Source organism: Geotrypetes seraphini, chromosome 2 (assembly GCF_902459505.1).
Source record: "Geotrypetes seraphini chromosome 2, aGeoSer1.1, whole genome shotgun sequence".
In the NCBI taxonomy this organism is placed as follows: domain Eukaryota; kingdom Metazoa; phylum Chordata; class Amphibia; order Gymnophiona; family Dermophiidae; genus Geotrypetes; species Geotrypetes seraphini.
Genome location: NC_047085.1, coordinates 419,239,728 through 419,261,504, shown reverse-complemented (window position 1 = coordinate 419,261,504; position 21,777 = coordinate 419,239,728). Strand labels below are relative to the sequence as shown.

Below are 21,777 nucleotides of genomic sequence, written 5' to 3'. Positions count from 1 at the left end.
GCTCTCACTGACATCACTTCCGGGTGCCACACGTGGAAAGTGATGTCAGAGGGAGAGGATGCGGTCGCGAGGAGCACACTGAAGTTGCTAGTCACAGTGGTGAACAACCAGAGATACGGGGTAAGGGAAGGGGGAGTGCCCTTGGCAAGAGGGGTGGGGGAAGGAGCATGGGGGTGAGACGAGGGGGGAGAGGTGCCACTGCCCCGGGTGCCTCTCACCCTCATTATGCCACAGTTTCTAACCTATCCCTAGAACATCGGTTTCACAGTAAGAAGCTCGTACTCCGATGAGTCCTCTGCTAAAGATCACCGTGGCTGACAGACTTCTTTAAAATGAATCAGCAGAGGTGTGCTCAAACCTCATTCCTTCTTAGTTGGAGTGGCAACTTTCCAGGATTAGAGCTACCCAGCGACTTAAACAAGTGAAAGCCCAGAGAAATATACTCTTGCACTGCGAAGAGAAAAATCAATAACCCTAAGGAATGAATATGCTGGTAGTAATATTAACATTTAATCAGAACAAATATGATCCTTTATCCCAGATCACAGCATATAAAATCTAGCTGCTCTCAGATGTTAACTCTGCATCCTATAATTACTTTTCACCTGTATAACCAGCAAAATTGTTTCATATGTTCCAAGAAATGCTAGAAGCCTGAATTTGAAAGCAATCTTAGTCGAAGTCTTAAAAGTACAGAAAGATCCATGACTTGAACTTCATTTCTCATCAGCATGTTCAAATCTTAAAATAATACAAAAGGTTTGAGTTTCAATGAATTTTGCAAAGAGTAAAGCATTCTGTCCTCTAACTACATCCTTAATTCTTACTGGTAATTCCTAGGGCAGGAGCAATTAAATCAAAATACTTAGGGCTCCTTTTTCTAAGCCCCGCTAGCGGTTTAACGCGTGTAATAGCGCGCGCTAAACCAAGGGACGCGCTATCCGCTACCGCCTCCTCGAGCAGGCGGTAGTTTTTGGCCAGTGATGAAAAGTCACGCGCGTTAACCCCGCTAGCGTGGGCGTAGTAAAAGGAGCCCTTAATATACTCTGCGCTCAGAAAATAGAAGTAGATTTATAAACAGCACAGCTACACCTTCTCATCTGTAATAATCTTCAGAAGCCTCAGAGGTGACGAGTTTCACATGAGCCACTCTGCCTGTGATTCACCTGAATCGTCATTTGTTTCACATGCTAATTCATTTGTTTTCCATTTTAAAAAATTTGTGTGTGTGTGTGTTGGGGGGGGGGGAAATCATTCATGTTATTTCAATGTAGAAAAGTACTTAGCTTAAAAAATGATGTCCCTCTGTGAAGCATGAAACAGATAGCTGTTTACTAATGTGTAGCTGTGCTGTATTTTTTGAGTGCTGTATAAATGCCCTTATAGAAAAACTAGTTGATTAGTCGATTTAATTATATAAGGCCTTTGGTACGCCTCTTGTAGTGTTTAAGTGCCTAATCTGCTTTTTAATTAATTCAGCACTTATGAGGGAAGATTTAAGAAAGAAAATGGCTACTATGAATGAAAGAGGAGATTAAAGAGAGAGAATATGACTTATTGAAGAGAGAGAGAGAGAGAAGATATGACTGTTTTAGAGAGAGTGGAGTGCTAGGGATGAGGGGGGGGGGTTTAAAAAGTTACTACTTGGTTGGGAAGACTGAGAGAGAGAAAGTAAATGCATAGGATGAAAGAGATTGAGAGGGGAGGTAGGTAGAGTGAGCGAGACTACTATGGACGAGAGGGATGCAGGAGGCATTTCTACATAAGTATCCTTATTTAAAACAGACTTGCTGCTCTCAAACTATGTTGAAGAAAAAAATGGAGAAAGCTCTTCTGCTTTGAAAGGTTGCAGACCCCTGATCTAATTGGTCCATCCACTCCAGAGATTGCAGTACTGTACTGCAATCGAGCACTTTGTGACTTTGAGTTCCGCCGTGAGAGGACAAATAAGTGCAGGAAGCATTTTCAGCTCTTAGGAGTTGGAAGCTCAGAAAAGTTTCCTAACTTAAGTTAAAATATTCAGTGTTTTTACCACAGGGGTACCAATGCTGCTTAGCACTAACATGATCATTTAACACGCATTAATGAACTTTTTAGGCAACCTGCTAGTTCACAGATGTTTAATCTGTGTTACATTGGTGTTATTGCACATCTAAGCACTCTAACTTGGGTTTCTGTTTATCACTCATGCTTATGAATGAATGAGATGCAAATCTATGGGCTCCTTTTACGAAGGCGAGTTAGGGCCTTAACGCGCGGAATAGCGCGCGCCAGCCGCTACCGCCTCCTCTTGAGCTGGCAGTAGTTTTTCGGCTGGCGCGTGCTAATCTGGTGTGTGCGCTAAAAACGCTAGCGCACCTTCGTAAAAGGAGCCCTATGTAAATGCAGCTACTGGACCTACTGGAGGATTTGATCATGCGTACTGAATCCCACACAGTTTAACATGCTTCACCAATGTTCAAAAACTATTTCTACTTTCAGAGATGTAGTTACGGAGTTTTGATCACATGGATTATTAACTTGTATGTTTAACAGCAAGCAGGTAATCACACCTTCAAAGTGTCAAGTGTATTTAGCATTTAATATACTGCCTATTATTAAACTACCTAGGCGGTTTACAGTAAAAATTCATTTATTTCCAAAACTCCATACATACATACATTAAAAATATAGTATCCATAAGTAGGGAAGAGAGTAGAAAGATTTTTTAAAAATACTAACCCCCCCTTTTACAAAGGTGTGTTAGCCGTTTTAGCGAGCGCTAAATCTATGCGCACACTAAACGCTAATATGTCCATAGCGTGCACGCGTTAGCGTTTAGCGTGTGGTTAGCATGCGCTAATATTTAGCGCGTGCTAAAACACTTGGCGCGCCTTTGTAAAAGGACCCCCAAATCTCCTGTGCTGAGCCAACCTCCCCCTCAGTCCAAAGGGTTGAAATCAGGACTATGATATAAAAATCAATCAAGAATTAAAAGCATCATTAAAAAGAAAACTCTTTAAGTCCATGTCTACAACAGGAGCACTTTTGTAGGAAAAGGGAAAGGACCTGTTACACTAAACAATTAACAGGTTACAATTTTCCATAGTTGCAATACAAGTTTTTTGTCACAAGTTTTATCCTAACTTGATAGATACTAGGGATCTAATACCAATATATATAATATACAATTTACAGGTTAAATTTGTTCAAGAAGTTTCAGTATTACACACGCAAAATATCGGTCCCATTAAAAAAAAAAAATCTCCCCCCATCCCGCCGGCCCTGCACCAATGACCGCAAATGGCAGGAGGGATGCCCACTCCCTCCTGCCTTTGGGCCCACTGATTCCCTCCTGCCATTGGGTTGGGTTCCACCCCCTCCGCCATCGCTCCCCTGTACCTTTAAGTCAGGAGCAGGAGGGGTGCTCAGTCCCTCCTGCTCCTCCGCTGGCCGCCATCAGCAATGCGAGCCTTAGGGCCAATCAGGACATCACATGATGCATCGGGGTGGGGCCAAAGGCTCACATTGCTGATGGCAGCTGGCAGAGGAGCAGGAGGGACTGAGCACCCCTCCTGCTCCCGACTTAAAGGTACGGGGGGATGACTGTGTGTGGGGGGGGGGGTGGACCGGACCTGAAGTGACCCAACGTGATGGCAGGAGGGAGTGGGTGGGCTTGATGGCAGAAGGGAGTGGGCATCGCTCCTGCCATATCAGTTCGGGGGGAGGGGGAGGGGCAATGTCAGGAGGAAGTTTGCATCCCTCCTGCCATAGTCGCGCAAGGGGAGGAACGTCTGGTGGCAGGAGAGAGTGGGTATCCCTCCTGCCATTTTATTTTTGTTCGAGGAGGGAAGGGGCACTTTGTGTTGGGGGGCTGTTTTATTCTATTTTGGGGGGGGCAGATATTTTGCGTGTGTAATAGATGCAAAATATCTGTGCCAATTTTTAATAAATGAATAAAGCCAACCTACTGTCAGAGCTCTGCACCGACTCAATCGCTCGCTGAGCAACTGAGTCAGTGAGTTTGCAATCAAATGATCTGCCCCTCCGTGCAAATCATTTGCATGTATACTTGATAGTGAATCAATCGATGTTTGAAAATCGGCCAGAGAATCGGGCAACAGTGATTGAGTCGCACTAAATCCATTAGCACACCTTAGTGAAAGGACCTTAGGTTGCAGTAAAACACAAAATTTGTAGTCATTAAAGCAATGACTCATCTGTAGCAAATGATCATTCAGGGGCTTTCCTTGTATTCTATGTCTTATGTACTCTTAAGTACAAAAATTATTTTGTTGAGCCGATATATAACAGTTCACAAGGGCACACTACTGCATATACAACACCTGTGCTTTTACAGTTGCAAATTGTCTTAAGAATTGCGTCTGCACCAAAGTGCTAGTTTTTAAATTGATAGGACAGACTGAGTAATTCCCACACTTAAAGTAACTTAAAGAATGTCTATCTTCCTTTTTAGGTTCTAGCAAGGCTGATTGCATCAAAAAATATTTTAATTTATTTTTTCTCTTTTATGTGCAATCATTAATCTTTTGTTTGAAAAACCTTCAACATTCTGAATATATGCCAGTGGTTTGGTTTTTTTTAAAAAAAGATCTTTATATCTTTTGATAAATGATCAAATACAGTGCACACACAATTCTATCTTCCTGAGGCTTTTTCATAAGTTTTTTTTTTTTAAATTCTTATACAGGAATATCTTAAAGACAACACTTACAACTTTCAATAAATACCATACAAATTATTTTCACCCCTTCCCCCCTTATTTCAATATAATCAAGTAATCAAACAATATTACTTCCATCTTTTACAACAATGCCAATATACTTTCTTCCACCCTTCTCCCCACCCCCACCCCCTCCCTGGATGTGTAAGGAATGAACAAAAGTATAGCGAAGTATCATTCAGTTATTAATAAAATTAGTCAACGGACCCCATGTCAATTTAAATAATTTATTGTTACTCCTTTGATCCGAAAACGTTCTCTTGAACCTATAACTCAAACATAACAAAAAGTAAAATTTAGACGATCATAGTTTTTCTAATTTTTTGTGATCATTTGGATGGCTGTCCCAGTCATGATTCCCAACAATCTATTTTTATATTTATCAAGTAGTGGCTTAGGGGATAATAATGTCCCACAAATTATTATATCATAAGATAGCGGAATCACAGTCCCCAGAATCATAGTAATATGACCCCAAATAGAACACCAGAAGGTAAGTATTAACGGACAATAAAAGAGCAGATGATCCAGTGTCCCAATCTCAAGATGACAGTGCCAGCATCTATTTGATTTAGAACTATCTAATTTCTGTAAACGAACAGGGGTCCAAAAACTTCTATGTAACAAAAAACCCATGTTTGTCTCATAGATGCTGATGCTGTACATATCATCGTCCAAGACCAAAAACGTGGCCATTGAGTAGCAGAAATCTGTTGCTTAATCTCAATGCTCCAAATATCCTGAAGGCACGTTTTTGGTTTCTTATTTAAAAATTCAGATATTAATTTGTATCACTTGGCTGCCTGATGTCCTAGGAAATCTGTCTGGAAGCAAAAGATTGGCAAGCTATACTGAGTTTTTAAGTCTCACCATTCAGGGAACCTCTTCTGGATGGCCTGCATTAACAGCAACCATTTATATATTTGAGACTTTGAGATACCAAGGGCTCCTTTTACTAAGCTGTGCTAGTGGTTTTAGCACACGTGCTAGACGCTAACACCACCATTGAGCTGGCGTTAGTTTTTTCCGCATAGCGTGGGGTTAGCACACGCGGCAATGTAGTGCGTGCTAAAAACGCTAATGCACCTTAGTAAAAGGAGCCCTAAATGTTTGTTGCAGTCGTGAAAAGTCAAGCAGCTTTCCATCTTATAACACATCATCCAGTGTGCATATACCCACCTGCAGCCAGTGCTTCCAGAGGATCTTAGACTCACTAATTTGTATCTTAGAGGTCAACCACAAAGATTGACATGTGGATTGTTGTACTGGAATATCTGTTAATTTATTAATAAACTGTAGCAAACAATTTACTGTTTCTTATACATTCTGGGTAGTCTGATACTCACCAGGTGACTCAATCTCAATGGGGACATAAGCTGACATTACAGAATTAGCCAATCTGGACAATTTTCCATGAGTTCACGAAGGATCCAATACATGCCCTGACGCAGTATATAGGCCTGATGCTGCCTATAAAAATTTGGAAAATTTACCCCACCCGACTCAATTGGTTTTTGTAAAGATACTAAAGCAATTTGAGCCGTTTTACCCAGCCAAATAAACTTGGTAAGAGTACTATTTAATTTCTTGTAAAAGGACCCCTGAAAATAAACTGGTAGCAAACCACAGGCAAAATCATCATTTTAACCGTTTGGACACTCCCCCACCAAGACAGATGTAATGGGTTCCACTGCTCACACATTTCTGAGACCTTTAGCAATAAGGATTTTTCATTTACTTTCATTGTATCTTCCAGTGTTTTTTGAATCCATATACCTAAATGTTTTATACCCTGTTCTTTTCAAAGAAAAGGAAACGAGTCAAATAATCCTTTTGGACAATGTACATTTAGCGGAAGAACCTCCGATTTGCTCCAATTTATTTTGTACCCAGAGAATTTAACAAATCGGTCTATCAATTCCAGTAAATGCGGAATGGTGGATTCCGGATTCCTCAAATGAAGCAAGATATCATCTGTATAAGCAGAGACCTTATATTCCCAACCTGCATAAGGAATACCCTGTATCTCCTTTGCCGGTTGAATAGCCAATAACAAGTGTTCCAGAACAATGTCAAAAAGCAAAGGAGATAATGGACACTCTTGTCTAATTCCCGTCTCCAGACGAAAATGTTCTGAAAAGTATCATTAATATATAGTCTGGCAGAAGGGGAACTATACAAGGTTTGAATCATTTGTATAAATCCAGAACCAATACCAAACAATCCATTGCTTGATACATACAGGTCCATTCCACACAGTCAAAGGCCTTCTCCGCATCCAAGGATACAGAGAAGGCCGGATCTTCCATGGCTTTTTCATAAGTTTTAAAACAGATTCTATCTCATTTCATGCTACACATTTCTATACTTCACTAATATACAGTGGTACCTTGGAATCCGAATGCCCCAGAACTTGAACGCCTTGGAATCCTAACTGTTTTTTTTCTTAACTTTTGCCCTGGAATCTGAACTGCAAGCAGTGCTCAGCTCAAAGCTTCCCCTCTGACACAGCTTCCTGTTTCCGCCTGGGAGGGAAGCTTTGGGCTTGCAGTTGCCAATCTTGTTGCCTGTGCCGGTGGAGGTCCTGATCTTGCTGCTGTGCCGGTGGGGGTCCGATCTTGCTGTCTGTGCCGGTGGGGTCCCGATCTTGCTGTCTGTGCCGGTGGAGGTCCTGATCTTGCTGTCTGTGCCGGTGGAGGTCCTGATCTTGCTGTCTGTGCCAGTTGCGGGACTGATCTTGCTGTCTGTGCCAGTGGGGGACCTGATCTTGCTGTCTGTGCTGGTCTTGCTGTCTGAGTTTGTGGGATCAAGGAATGGACTAATCCAGTGTCTATTATTTTCAATGGGAAAAATTGTCTTGGAACTCAAACGTTTTGGAACTCGAAAGGGGTTCTGGAATGGATTAAGTTTTGATTCCAAGGTACCACTGTATTTTGAAGGATATCCTTCTCTTTGAATCTTTATTTCTTTGGACCTTTTACTGAAAACAATAGGGTCAGAGTATAATCTTTTTAGACTAAACACTTGACTGTATTGTAAATTTGTTTTTTAATGATCTTTTGTGGCAACTCTTGTAGTCTAAAAGTTTGTTTGTATTGGTTGGTTTTCTATACAAGTCTTTAAAGAGTCTATTCCTGTCATACATAATTAGAATATCTAGAAATGGAATGCTCTTGTTACTTAATTGCACCTGAAACTTCAAGTTCCTGTCTAGATCATTTAGCCCAGGGGTAGGGAACTACGGTCCTCGAGAGCCGTATTCCAGTCGGGTTTTCAGGATTTCCTCAATGGATATGCATGAGATCTATGTGCATGCACTGCTTTCAATGCATATTCATTGGGTAAATCCTGAAAACCCAGCTGGAATACTGCTCTCGAGGACTGGAGTTCCCTACCCCTGATTTAGCCCAGAGGTGGGCAACTCCAGTCCTCGAGGGTCGAAATCCAGTCGGGTTTTCAGGATTTTCCCAATGAATATTAGTGCTGCCCGATTCAGGAAAATAAATTTTGATTCGATTCGATTCAGCCTGTTGAACTGGTTTTTCAATTCAATTCGATTTTCCTGCCCAATTGGGTGTTTTTTTCAAGCATACTGGTGGGTTTATTTTATAGCCTCTTCACCCCCTTTGCCTTCTCCTAACCACACTAGTGTTGTGGTGTAAACAAAATAAACAAACAAAAAAGATTTTTCCTCTCTGTTAAATCCTAGCTCATGTTTGTGGTCTAACACCAGCTCTGGCAGGATATATGTTTCAAATCTGACATATTGAAATCACAAAACAGAAAATACAATTAGTTTTTCTACCTTTTGTTGTCTGATCATTATTCAAATCTTGTTGGACCCGGGCTCTGGTTGTCTTCCGATAACTTGCTTGCCAGGGACTCCTTTCTTCTTTCTCCGTGCTAACCATCCATCTGCCATCTCCTTCCTCCCCTTCCATTTCCCTTCTCTACCCCGGAGGTCTGGCATCTTTCTTTTTTTTCATCTCCATCCACAGATCCACCTTTTCTTAACTACATTTTCATCCAGCATCTCTCCCTCCTTCCCCACCACCCCAGGGTCCACCATCTCTCCCTTTCTTTTCCTAACTACCCTCCTATCCAGTATCTCTATCCCCCCTCCACACCATCCCTTGTGTCCAACTTCTCTCCCTTTCTGTTCCTTCCCTCCCTAAATCCCATTGTCCATCATCTCTCTCCCTCTCCTCTATTTTTAGACACATTATTTCTTCCCCCCCCAAAGTCCGGCATATGCATGTCTCTTTGAAAACCCCGCCCCTTCCCTCCCTCCCTCCGTGTACTTCTACACCAGGGCCCCTCTCCCTTGAAGGTCTGTCCCCTCGAAGGCCTTCACCCCACACCTGAAGGCCTGTCCCCACCTTGAAGGCCTGTCCCCCCTTGAAGGCTTGTCATCTTTTTAAAGGCTTGCCCCCCCCTGAAGGCCTATGCCATCATCCCTGGCCTGTCCCCCCTTTGAAGGTCAGTCCCCCCTTAAAGGCCTGTCCCCCCTTGAAAGCCTGCCGTCCCCCCTTGAAGGCCTGTACCCCCTTGAAGGCCTGTACCCCCTTGAAGGCCTGCCTGTCCCTCCTGAAGGCCTATGCCATCATCCCTGGCCTGTCTCCCCCTTGAAGGCCTTTCTGTCCCCCCTGAAGGCCTATGCCACCATCCCTGGCCTGTCCCCCCTTTGAAGGCCTGTCCCCCCCCCTTTGAAGGTGTGCACCCCTTGACGGCCTGCACCCCCCAAGGCCTGTCCCCCTGAAGGCCTATCCCAATCCGAAGGACTGTGCACCCCCCCTCCCCCCGGGAAGGCCTCCGTGTTCCCCCTGGCCTCCCCGCACCATTTACCTTATAGATGAAACCTGCAGAGCAAATCGTGATACTAGCGTCTTCGCAAACTGCTTTGAGGCTGTTTCCTCTGCTGCGGTCCCGCCCCTTCTCTGACATCAGAGGCAGGATCGCAGCGGAGGAAACAGCCTCAAAGCAGTTTGCAAAGACTCTAGTACTGCAGTCTACTATGCAGGCTTCACCTATAACGTAAACGGTGCGGGGAGGCCAGCGGAGAAGCCGGATGCCAGGATGTTAAATCGGACACCAGGAGGGAACTGGACGCCAGGGGGGGGGGGAACCGGACACCTGGGGGGGAAGCCGACAGCAGCACTTCCCAACTGACCCTCCCTCCTCGCCCTCTAAAGCAGGTGTGGCAGCGGCCGGCCAGCAAGAGAAGTGCTGCCGCTCCTGCTTTAGTGGGTGAGGGGGCAGGGTCCGAATTGGGAAGCCGATTTTTGGTGTTTTAAATCGATTCGAATCGATTTACCAGAAGTGAATCGGTGAACCGATTCGAATCATGAATCGGGCAGCACTAATGAATATGCATGAGATCTATTTGCATGCACTGCTTTTAATGCATATTCAATGGGGAAATCCTGAAAACCCGACTAGATTACGGCCCTCAAGGACCGGAGTTGCCCACCCCTGATTTAGCCACTGATAAAGTCTCAAATGCTGATGCGCTTCATCCTATGTCTGACCATGCTATGTTTTATCATCCAGTGTTCTACCACACTGTTACACTGTTCGACATCCTTGTCCTACTATATTTTACTTTACAGTATTCCCTCAATATTTGCAGGGGTTCCATTCCAGGAACCCCCATGAATCTTGAAAAACCGCAAATACAGTTTTTTATGGGGGAGACTGCTTTGACACACTCCCCGTACTTTTTTTTTAGTCCGTTGGGTCCAGCGCTGTTGGTCATTTGGCGATCCGCTCTCTGTGCTGCCGCGTGCTTCTAGCGAGACACTGCCAGATGCAAAGGTGCTTTGCTCTCCAGCAGAGTACAGCTGTCATGAGCCACTATCGCTTCCGGATGTAATTTTAAAATGCCCACTCTTCTCGGACTGTTCATTATTCCTTTTTCTGCCGCCGTGGCTCTGCCCGCTCTGCGCTCCAGGACCGAAGGCCGCAGCCGAAGTGAAGCAGGTACAGAAGCCACTTATTTAAAGCTTCCGCCGCTCAGGTAGATAGTAAATTCTGTTCCACAGAGGAATAGCTTCAGTGGACCATGTCAAAACTTCATTAAAATACCTCTTAAAGAGGTCAAACAGAAATATACCAGGGGACTTTGGAAGGTTCAGCATCTGGAGATTCAATCTTCTGTTAAATTTTTCAATCTGTTTTGATCTTTCTATGAATTACCAATTTGCCTTTTCCTACAGTAGCATTAAAATCATGAAGAATCTTAACATCATCTTGAACCTGCTAGACTTAATAGCTAGTAAAGTACTATTTTACAAGTTTTCAAGATTTAGTCGGATTATCCACCTTTTAAATAAGTGCAGTTACCTCTCCAGATGATTTGGTAACCATTGAATCCAATCTTTGTTGCACATTCCAGATCAGGGGTATCAAAGTCCTTCCTCGAGGGCCGCAATCTAGTCGGGTTTTTAAGATTTCCCCAATGAATATGCATGAGATCTATTAGCATACAATGAAAGCAGTGCATGCAAATAAACTCATGCATATTCATTGGAGAAATCCTGAAAATCCGATTAGACTGAGGTTCTCGAAGACTGAGATTAGACACTCCTGTGCTAAACATTAGTGCAATACGTATATGAGAGGGCATAGGATGAAGTTAAGAGGTGATAGGCTCCGGAGTAATCTAAGGAAATACTTTTTTTTTTACAGAAAGGTAGGATGATGCATGGAACAGTCTCCCAGAAGAGGTGGTAGAGAGAGAGACTGTGTCTGAATTTAAAAGGGCCTGGGGTAGGCACGTGGGATCTCTCGGAGAGAGAAAGAGATAATGGTTACTGCTTTTCCAAAATGTATCCTTTAAAATTATGCACAGACTGTTATTATGTGGTGAAGAACTGCAGATTCTCTCTGTAACTGGAGAGAAAAACTGTCTGGCAAGACTGTCTCACGAGACTGCTGCTGGAAGTTTCAGCAGCCATTTTCAGCAGCAAGAGAACACAGGCAGGAGGAAGTGAGAATCGCTCCTGCCCCAATGCCCTACCAGACCGCCAGGGAAGTACGGTAGACCTGGAGGGGGGTTCTACCGCTGGGTCCAGGAGGAAAGTGGGTCATGCCTCTTCAGGGTGGAGGGAAGAGGGAGGAAGGGAGGGAAGAACTGATGGTGGGAAAATTGTTGGGTTGGGGGGGATGATGGAGGGGGAATTGCTGGTGTTAGTTCTAGCCGTGTAGCGCGCGGTAATATCCTGTGTGCATTAAAAATGCTAGCGCACCTTAGTAAAAGGAGCCCATAGTTTCCAAGGGGATCTCCTCCAAGGCATTGAGTTGAAAAAACTCCTTCATTTTTATTTGAATTTCCTCTAGAAAGTTTGAGTCTGCAAGCAGTGTATTATTAAACCTCCAAACTGGTCTCTAGAATCTTCTTTAGTGAACTGATATTCAATCCAAATTCCAGCATGATCTGTCAAAATGATAGGATCTATATTAGCTTTTATGACCTTATGCCCTGGATGGGTGGCATGGAATGCTGCTACTATTTGGGTTTTTGCCAGGCACTTGTGACTTGGCTTGACCTCCTTGAAGATGGGACACTGAGCTAAATGGACCATTGATGTAAGTATTGGAAACACTTCCCCTGAGGAAGCCTTGAGAGTTAAACAGTTGAGCCACTATGCATTAACAAAAATTTAATTTGTAATAATGAGTTGTTGTTTTTTTGAGGACCAGTGATAATATTCATTACCTCAGCAAAGACACAAACGTATGGTTTAGTGTCTGGGTATTTGAGGTCTTTTTTCCTTTTTAATTTTACAATACTATATAGGAGTGTGTCACAGATAACTTTGGCCTCTGTTTTAGATTTTTTTATTTTATAAGTTTAAGTCTCCACAAAAGTATCATGCATTAATTATTTATTTAACATAACAATTACCAAGCACTGTTAGTACATATTATATGCAATGTTAAATAACTAATGAAGTCTAGTAAATAGGCAACAAAATGTTACTGGCCCATTGGTACCAAGCCTTTTATGGTGCTGAATATTGACAGGATAGAAAGAAATTTTTTCAAGGATTTAATTACTCCAGTCAGTAGAATGGGGTTGTCACTGAGGCCTCACCAATATTTTGTTCAACATATCATCAGCAACTGGAGAGCTTGGGCAGGGCTAGAGATTGATTGGTTCCTTTAACCAAAAAAAGGTGTTCCTTTGTCCCTGCCTTACCCCCTCTTTTACGAACGCATAGCGCCGGCAGCGGCAGTAACTGCTCCAACACTCATAGGAATTCTATGAGTGTCGTAGCAGTTACCACCGCTGCTGGCGCTAAAACCCGCACTATGCATTCGTAAAAGAGGGGGTATAGGTTACTAGAATACCAAAGGTTCATTAATCAGGTCAGGGTAATACAGTAAGAGGAACAGCCACATTTGAGAAGAGGGACCCAGCGGAAGGATAACAAAAAGATGAATACAGTCTATCTAGAATACGTAACCAAAAGCAGATGTGGATTTGTGTATATAAAGTGTGCTGCTGCATATCATATTCAGTTTCACATTTGCACAATTCAGAAGGACATATACTTTTTTCCTGGAAAGAAATCTTAGATGCTACATCTATAGCTTAACAGATATGTAATATAATACTGATGTGTTCTTTGACTACAAAAGGAGATCATAACCGGAGTTCTGTAACAAAGCTTAGTGAACTTGAAGGGTTTGAGAAATAATGCTGCCTTTTTAACATGCTGTGCAAAAATCTGTTCTATTCATGCTTTAAATAGCTTTCCAGCAAGTCTTCGCAAATCATTGCTTCACTGAATAATACCTCAGGAAAATATAAGAAAGGAAAAAAGACAAAAATGGGAATCAAGTACTCCGTGACCTTATTTTGCTATCATCTGGGAAACAGATATGGATTAGACATTCTCACTTAAACAAACAGGGCCACCCCAAGACAACTGGAAAATCAATTTAATTTTCATGAGATGTAATTAATATTCTGTCCCTTGACCCCCAGACATATATTGATTGTGGAAAATTAAGATGTATGATCTCAGCTCAATGGTATCAAAATTCCTATGGCATTTTGAAGGAAAAATGAAATATCTGATTACTCATTTGATGGAGAATTCTATAAACGGTGCATCTAACTTAATTATTAAATTGGCTTCAATAATTAGCTTTAACAAGCTCATTACAAGAAAAAAATAATATTTAATTGGAAGATAGTTGCCTATATTTTTAGATGCAATTCTACGAAAGATAGGTGCACGGAGCCATGTGCAGCGACTCTTCGCATGTCCCACACCTCATCCAGAAGCATTCCCTCTGATGTTGCGACATCAAAGAGAAGGCTTCCGGTTCAGGCATTCTTGAATCACATTATTGCTATTGATGAAACGTGGGTCAGAGACTTTGAGCCAGAGCTGAAATCACAGTTGAATGAGTGAAGAGCTCCATCTTCCCCATGACCAAAAAATTTTGACGAGCTCAATCAAAAGTCAAACAAATGATGATTTTTGCTTATGATCATGAAGGCATCATCATCACAGACAAAGTTCTATGTGGATGAAGTGTCACAGCAATGTATTATTGTGATTTTTTGCAAACAAATGCGCAGAAAAATGGCTAGGCCACTCATTCTTCACGACCATGCTCGCCCGCACATAGGGAATGTTGTCACTGAAAAACTACGCAAAAACGGCTGGGAGGTGTTACCTCATGCTCCCTACAGTCCAGACATGAGTCCACCACTCTTCGACCTTTTTAAAAAGTCGAAACAACCTATGTGTGGACATCGTTTTGCATCTCTGGAAGAGCTTTCTTCCGCCATTACCCGAGCCATTCAGCAACTGAACAAAAACTGTGTCTTGGATGGAATAATGAAGCTTCCCAGATGTTGGGATTCGGTCATTGCAAAGCAGGGAGACTATATTGAATAACTGTAAAGAAATACATGTAAATTAAAAAAAATAAAATAAAATAGTGTGCATTATTTATGAAATGACCCTCGTAGATTGTGAGCCCACCAGCACAGATAGGGAAAATTCTTGAAGTACCTATAAAAGATATGTAAACTGCTAAAAACTCTAAGATTCAGTGGTATATCAAATTTGAATAAACATAAACATGGTCAAGCATCTGGAAGAATGCTTGAGGATGACAGCAGAAGAAAGTTCACTGTCCACCCTGGAAACCAGAGGAGCAAATCCCTCTTCTTCTCCCCCCTCCTCCCTCCAAAGCTCTGCAGGTCAAGGGCCAAGAGTGCTGTGTTTTGATGATTTTGAGGCAGGGGGGTTCCTTGAGCTCTGGAAGATCAAGTCCTAATACCTTAAGTACCGTAATAGCATCTACACAAAAACAGCTTGAGAACTTTTACATATTTCAGAGTCCACTTCAACAGAAATCTCATCACTATTCAGATAGAAATTCAGCCTTTAGATGGAAATCTCATCACTATTCAACCTTTACAATAGATGTTCGATTTCTGCAAGATTTACACTTTAATCTTTTTCTTATACAGGGAATATTCCATCATCCACAAAACAGCCTATATATTTAAGTCTGCTAGCTGAATAAACATGTACAGCTTCATACAGATAACTTACCCATATAAACATGCCTGGGCAGAATTTGATCTATAGCAGAAGAGCCAATGATAACAGTTTCCCATAACCTCTTTTTTACTTCCTCCAGTTTTATGTCATCTTACATACAGTATATTGCCTTCAGGTTGGTCTTTGTGTCTGATATGTACATATTTCATTTGTTTGTGAACCACTCTGTGTTCTATAACAAATCATACATAAACTAAACATAAATGCAGATAAGAACCTGGGAACATAAGAACAGCCTTACTGGGTCAGACCAATGGTACATCTAGCCCAATATTCTGTTTCCACACTGGCCACTCCAGGTCACAGAACCCAAATAGTAGCAACACTCCATGTTACTGATCCCAGGGCAAGCAATGGCTTCCCCCATGTCTGTCTCATAACTTAGGCATTCGCCCGTATACCCCATGACTTACCCCATACCCCCTCAACAAAGAACATAACAATACTCTTAAATATACAATTGAACATCATATGTCGTACTCAGGCCCAGATTCTCAAAATTTTAACGCCATCGCTAAACTGTTTGCCAGTGGTTTAGCCTGTACGCAGTTTAGCGGCGTATTATCAAAACAGATTAGGTCCATCTTTAGCGAGGTGTCTAGCAGTCTCCGATACTGGCATGCAAACGGGCTCTTCAGGATTGAAATGAGCCCTCCGGTAGATTTTTTTTAAATGCAGAGCCATTTTCAAAAAGTGGCATTGGCTTTTGGCAACAAAAATAAGCGACTGGTCCAGGGGTGCTGGTCAGTGTCAGAGACTGCTAGAATGCCCCTGTGTTGTGATATAGCAGGAGAGATGCCCATTCTCTCCGTTGCATCACAACACCCCTTGTCTGCAGTGGTTAACACCCCCCTACACACACAAAATGGTGGTGACACCCCTCCCCTACAGCAGGAGAGATGTCCACGCTCTCTCCCGCTACCCTAAAATCCCCCTACCTAAAATATTAGTCATGTTGTGTTTTGGGAGGGGTTTTTTCTTGATGTGTTTTTTCTATGCATGTGCTCATTGCTATCACCAGTGATTGGCACATCCAAATTTAGCGAATCTTCGCTGCTGTCTGCCGACCTCATTTACATGTGCAATTTTTTTGAGAATGCCTCGCTTTTTTAGATTCGACAGCTAGCTTAACGCTGGCGACGGGACTAGCAGAGACAGCAGGAGTGATATTGTGATGGCTGTCTGCACTGCAAAATTCAACTAACCCTGCCCGTGATTCAAAGTTAAGTCCTTTGATTTTTCTAACATTTTTTGAGCATTATCTATGGTTTAATAACAGATAACAGACAAGGGTAGGAGGGGGGAGTATGAGTCAGTGAGGTTAAATAATTTTGGTGATACAAGTCACTTGGTCTCCCATTAAGTATATTAGATAGATTGTGAGACCACCAGGACAGACAGGAAAAAAGGTTGAGTACCTGAATAAATCCTTGAAAACCATTTTGAGTTCCCATGGGAGATCAGTATAGAAAATTGAAGGAAAAAAAAAGTTAACATTAATTAGTGCTTGTTCTTGCTTTATGGATGTTTCTGCCTCTTGCTTTGGAACTTGGATTCCTCAATTTAATACTAAATATTTAATTGCAACATGATATGATTGTACATTAGGTGTTAATATTATTAATTCTCTTTTTAAATGTGTTTGATTTTCCTTTCAAGAAGCTGTATTAAAACCTCATTGCAGCTTTTAAAGAAATGTATGTATAGTATGTATTGTAATTCTCTTCTGTGTGGCTTACTGAAGACATCACTTAGAGCACTTCAAATAGCTCTGACCGCTGCAGCTAGGGTGATAGCAAGATTACCTCACTACTCCCATGTTACACTTGTACTGGCTGAACTTCACTGGTTGCCGGTCATTTGGAGAATACAATTTAAGATACTAACGTTGGTATTTAAATCTATACGTGGCTTATTGCCAAAGGTGATCGCTTCTTTTTTATTGCAGCTATATGCTTCTTCTCACTCTTTAAGACCACAAGGCAAAGACTAACTATTTGGTTATTCCTTCAATTCACTCTGTGATCAAAACGGTGAATGGTGCTCACATGTTTCAAGTAGTGGGACCATCGTTGTGGAACTCAGTCCCAGATTGTATTCGGTTGATCACTACTTTTTGGGCTTTCAAAAAAGTTTAAAAGCTCACTTTTTTTTGACTGGCATTTTCAGATTTGGGCATTTTATAGTTTTGTTATTATTTAGTTTATTTATTTGTAGATGTTTTTGAATTGTATACTGTATGGTGATGTTTTATTTTGATTTAAGTCTGTCTAGTTTTATTATGCATGTAATGGTGTTACCCACATAGACGTTTGATATGCGGGCTACAAATGTTTTAAATAAATAAATAGTGTTGTTCAGCCTCATGGGTCTATGGAGCCCACACATATCTGAAGAGAACACTTTTTAGTCAGGCTGTTTTACCCAGACAATTTACATTCTAAAGCCCTCAGGTTTGCATAAGACATTTTTCTAAATGTGTTTAGAAGAATATAAAGGGTTGTTGAGTTGGAAACATGAACAGAAGGCCAACAAAAAATAAGCTGATTTTACTGGGATATGACACCCATCAATTTTACCACGCTAATAAAAGGGGGGAGGAGGAGGAGAAAGGAGCTGAAATGAAACTCACTTACACCTATCTACATACAGCCTTAATGTATTTTTAGTTTTGCAGTTAAACATGTGTTTGTGCATGACTATTTTGGTATCTTAATCTATGAAACTGAAAGGTATCTAGGTTAGGTCATCTTCATTGTACAACACTGATTGTCTCATGAGCCAGCTTCATTAATTTTATTTTTTTTCACAGAAAACTGCTGGAGAATGCATTTCCCAATATTTGGCCATTTACATGGCAGCTCATGAACTTTGCAAAACTAAAGCTTGTATGAAAAGAATACCAAAAAGCCAATATTTAGTGCTGCAATGAGTTGTAAATGGAACTGGATCTTTTTTCTTTTTTTTTATCTTTAATGTTCTCTAGATATTATCACCAGCACTTTTCTATAACTAGTAATGCTGGTTTAGTCCAACAGAATCCTTCAGCACTGGCCCACAAAACTCAGTGTCCTCATAGATTGGCCATGCAACATTTAAATGCTCTTAAATATATGTGTGATTAAATTCTTACTTGCTAGTCCTCAATTTCCCTTTTCACTGTGTCTACCCACAGCTTATCATTTCTTTCCCTCACCCCTCCAGTATTTCACTACCTCAATCTTCTTCCTCCCATCCAGCATATGCCTTTTTTATTTATCCCCTCCTTCCATCATATGCCCTCTTTCTCTATCCCTTCTATCCAGCATCTTCTCCTCTGTCCACTTCGTCCAGCATCTGCCCCCCCCTTTCTCCACTTCCATTCAGTGTCTACTCCCCTCTTTCCTCCACACTTCCTTCCTGCATCTTTTCCCCTCTCTCTCTCTCTCTCCTCCCCACTTCCATCCAACATAGGCTCCCCCATCCCTTCCCCACTAGCAATGTCTGCTCTTTCTTTCTTTCCATCCACCCATCAGCATCTGCCCCTTCTCTCTCCCTTCACCCCACTTCCATCAGCATCTGCCCCTTCTCTCTCCCTTCACCCCACTTCCATCAGCATCTGCCCCTTTCTTTCCTCCAACCCAATTCCATCCAGTATCCTTCCCCCTTCTGTCTCTCTCTCCCTGCACATCAATTCCATCAGCATCTGCCCCCTTTTTCTCCCTCATCACCCTTCCATACTAGTATACTGCTTCCTTATCTCTTCCTCCTCCCCAATGCCATTAAGTATCTTGCCCTCTCACCTACCCACCGCTGATGTATGCTTCTTGAACCAGCAGCAACAGCTGTAAACTTAAATGCAGTTATCGCAGGACCTTGCTGCACCTCCCCACGGCTGCCGGCTCTGCTCCATAATAAGGAAGTGACATCGGAGAGGGTGGACAGGCAGCCACAGGAAGGTTCAGCAAGGTCCCGCGCTGACTGAATTTAAAGTTTATTGCCGCTGCTGCTGGTTCAGGAAGGCAGCAGTGGCAGAGTAGGGCATGAGGTTCCAGACCCAGTGTGCCAGCTGTGCATCCCCTTAGAGCATGCACCCAGGGTGGATCCCGCACCCACCCACCCTCCTTGGTACACCACCGGGTGGACAGAAGCACCAATCATCTTGGGTGTGAAGGGAATAGAGCAGCATCGGTGTCCTCGGGAAGGGGGGATTTGGATTGGAGTGTAGAAGCACTGATGGCCTTGGGAGAAGTTTAGAGGGTAGCAGTGAAGGTGGTCTCGGGGGGAGGAATTTTTTTTTTTTCCCAGTTGCCTGAGAGTACCGGATGCTTGAGTTCCAGTTAATGGAGAGTCTACTGTAATAGGACCAACATAAAGGAGTATCAAACATATACTCATTTAACAGCAGTACAGAAACATGAAAAATGACAGCACAATACTATAATAGTACGAAAGACCATTAAATTACATAGATATGATGCTAATGGTTTTTTTCTTCATTTGTATTATATAATAGGATATTTTGTACTATTATTATATGTAAGAAAATGAAACTATTGAATGATATCTATGTTACCTGTACGGATATTAGTGTAATGTATGTAATACCTACTGTTCTTTCATTTGTATGACATTGTTTTAGATTTAAAATAAATAAAGAATTAAAAAAACTTTAATTCTTTATTTCATTATTAGTTACAATACAATAATAACAAATACTCATGAATATCCACAAAAACTCTCTATATAAAATACAGTGGTACTTTGGTTTACGAGCATAATTCGTTCCAGAAGCATGCTCTTAAACCAAAATATTCGTATATCAAAGCAACTTTTCCCATAAGAGTTAGTGTAAACTTGAACAATTCGTTCCACATCCCCAAAAACTTAATTACCATTAGGGACGCCTCCACCACTGCCTCTGCCACAGACCCATCCACGCGGCTCCTCCAATTCTCCTCCTCTGCTGCTGTTCGCTGCCTCTCACTTTGAGTGGTGCTGGCTAAGCAAACGCCACTGCCGCCACAGAGCCTGACTGGACACTGTTGGCTCTGCTGTTCCCAGTTGCTGCCCTCCCCCCCCCGGATGCCACTACCCCCCTCTGCTGGGACTCTCAGGTGCTGGCTCACTCCTGCCGGACGCACCCCGACTCCCATGCTCCACCAGAGGCCACTGGTGCTGCTATTGCCTCTTCCCCCCCTCCCCGACTGGCCCTGTCCTTACCCCTGCACCGCCGGTGATAGAAAGTTCCTGCCACTGGTCTGCTGTTGAGCCGTGAGCATCTGCGCTTGCTCAGGCTTTCTGGATCTCACCCTCTCCGAGATTCTCATGAGATCTCGAGTCTCATGAGAATCTCGGTGAGGATGAGATCCAGAAGGCCTTGAGCATGCGCAGATGCTCAAGGCTCAGCAGCAGACTGGTGACAGGCCCTTTCTAACTCCGGTGGCACACGGATACGGACAGGGCCAGTCAATAGATGGGGAGAAGACGATCGTGAAGGGAGGGAGCAGCACCGGTGGCCTCAGGGGGAGCAATACTGTTGGTTCCCGCGGTCAGGTTGGGTTAGGTCGGGTGGGGGCTCGCAAACCGAGTCAATACTCGGTTTACGAGTCAAAAGTTTGCTGAGTGTTTTGCTCGTCTTGCGAAACACTCGCAAACCGGGTTACTCGTAAACCAAGGTTTGACTGTACATTAAAACATATATAAGGTAATTAATCAACCATGATCTAGTCTACATTATAGTGGTCGCCAGCATTTTAAATAGGAAATCAAGTCTATCTATCTATCATCTAAGGACAGGCAAATGGCTACTTTATATATCATTCATCATCCTCCAAATGTTGTTCCTACAATACAATGAGGCCAATATTCAGACTGCAGGAGTCAGCCAGGCTGACTCCCACAATTGGCAGTCAGCAGAATATTCAGTGGTGGGCCATTTCTGATGACCCAGATTGAATATCCGAGTGTTTTTGGCTGGTTAAAATTTAACCAGCCAAGCCAATATTCAGTATTGGCCGAGTCGGTTTAAACCAGCAAAAGATATTCCAGCTATTTTGGCTGTCACACATAACAGGCTGCAATGCGCTGAATATCTCCAGATAGCCAGTTATGTGCCAGTATCCCTTGCTAGTTTGGCTTTCAGAGAGGGCTGGAGGATTAGAGGGGGAGGAGGGGAGGGATAAACTCCGCTAATGTAATGTAATGTAATGTAATTTATTTCTTATATACCGCTACATCCGTTAGGTTCTAAGCGGTTTACAGAAAATATACATTAAGATTAGAAATAAGAAAGGTACTTGAAAAATTCCCTTACTAATCCCTGTAGTGGAGCACTGCTCAATTAAAGTACTTTTCTGAAATGAAGAAATCCTAAGTAGCAGATGTAAATCCTGATGTCAAACTGTTGGGCCATAAATATTCTTTCTGAAACAGGGAGTAAACATTCATTTTTTTTAGGCCCACTTTACTTCTACCCAAAGC

At 42.5% G+C, this 21,777-nt stretch overlaps 1 protein-coding gene across 8 annotated transcripts in view; it reads right to left on the bottom strand.

Moving 5' to 3' along the window:
- Positions 1 to 21,777, bottom strand: part of CALCR (calcitonin receptor) — a 587,401-nt gene that overhangs the window by 339,429 nt on the left and 226,195 nt on the right. The window lies entirely within an intron of this gene.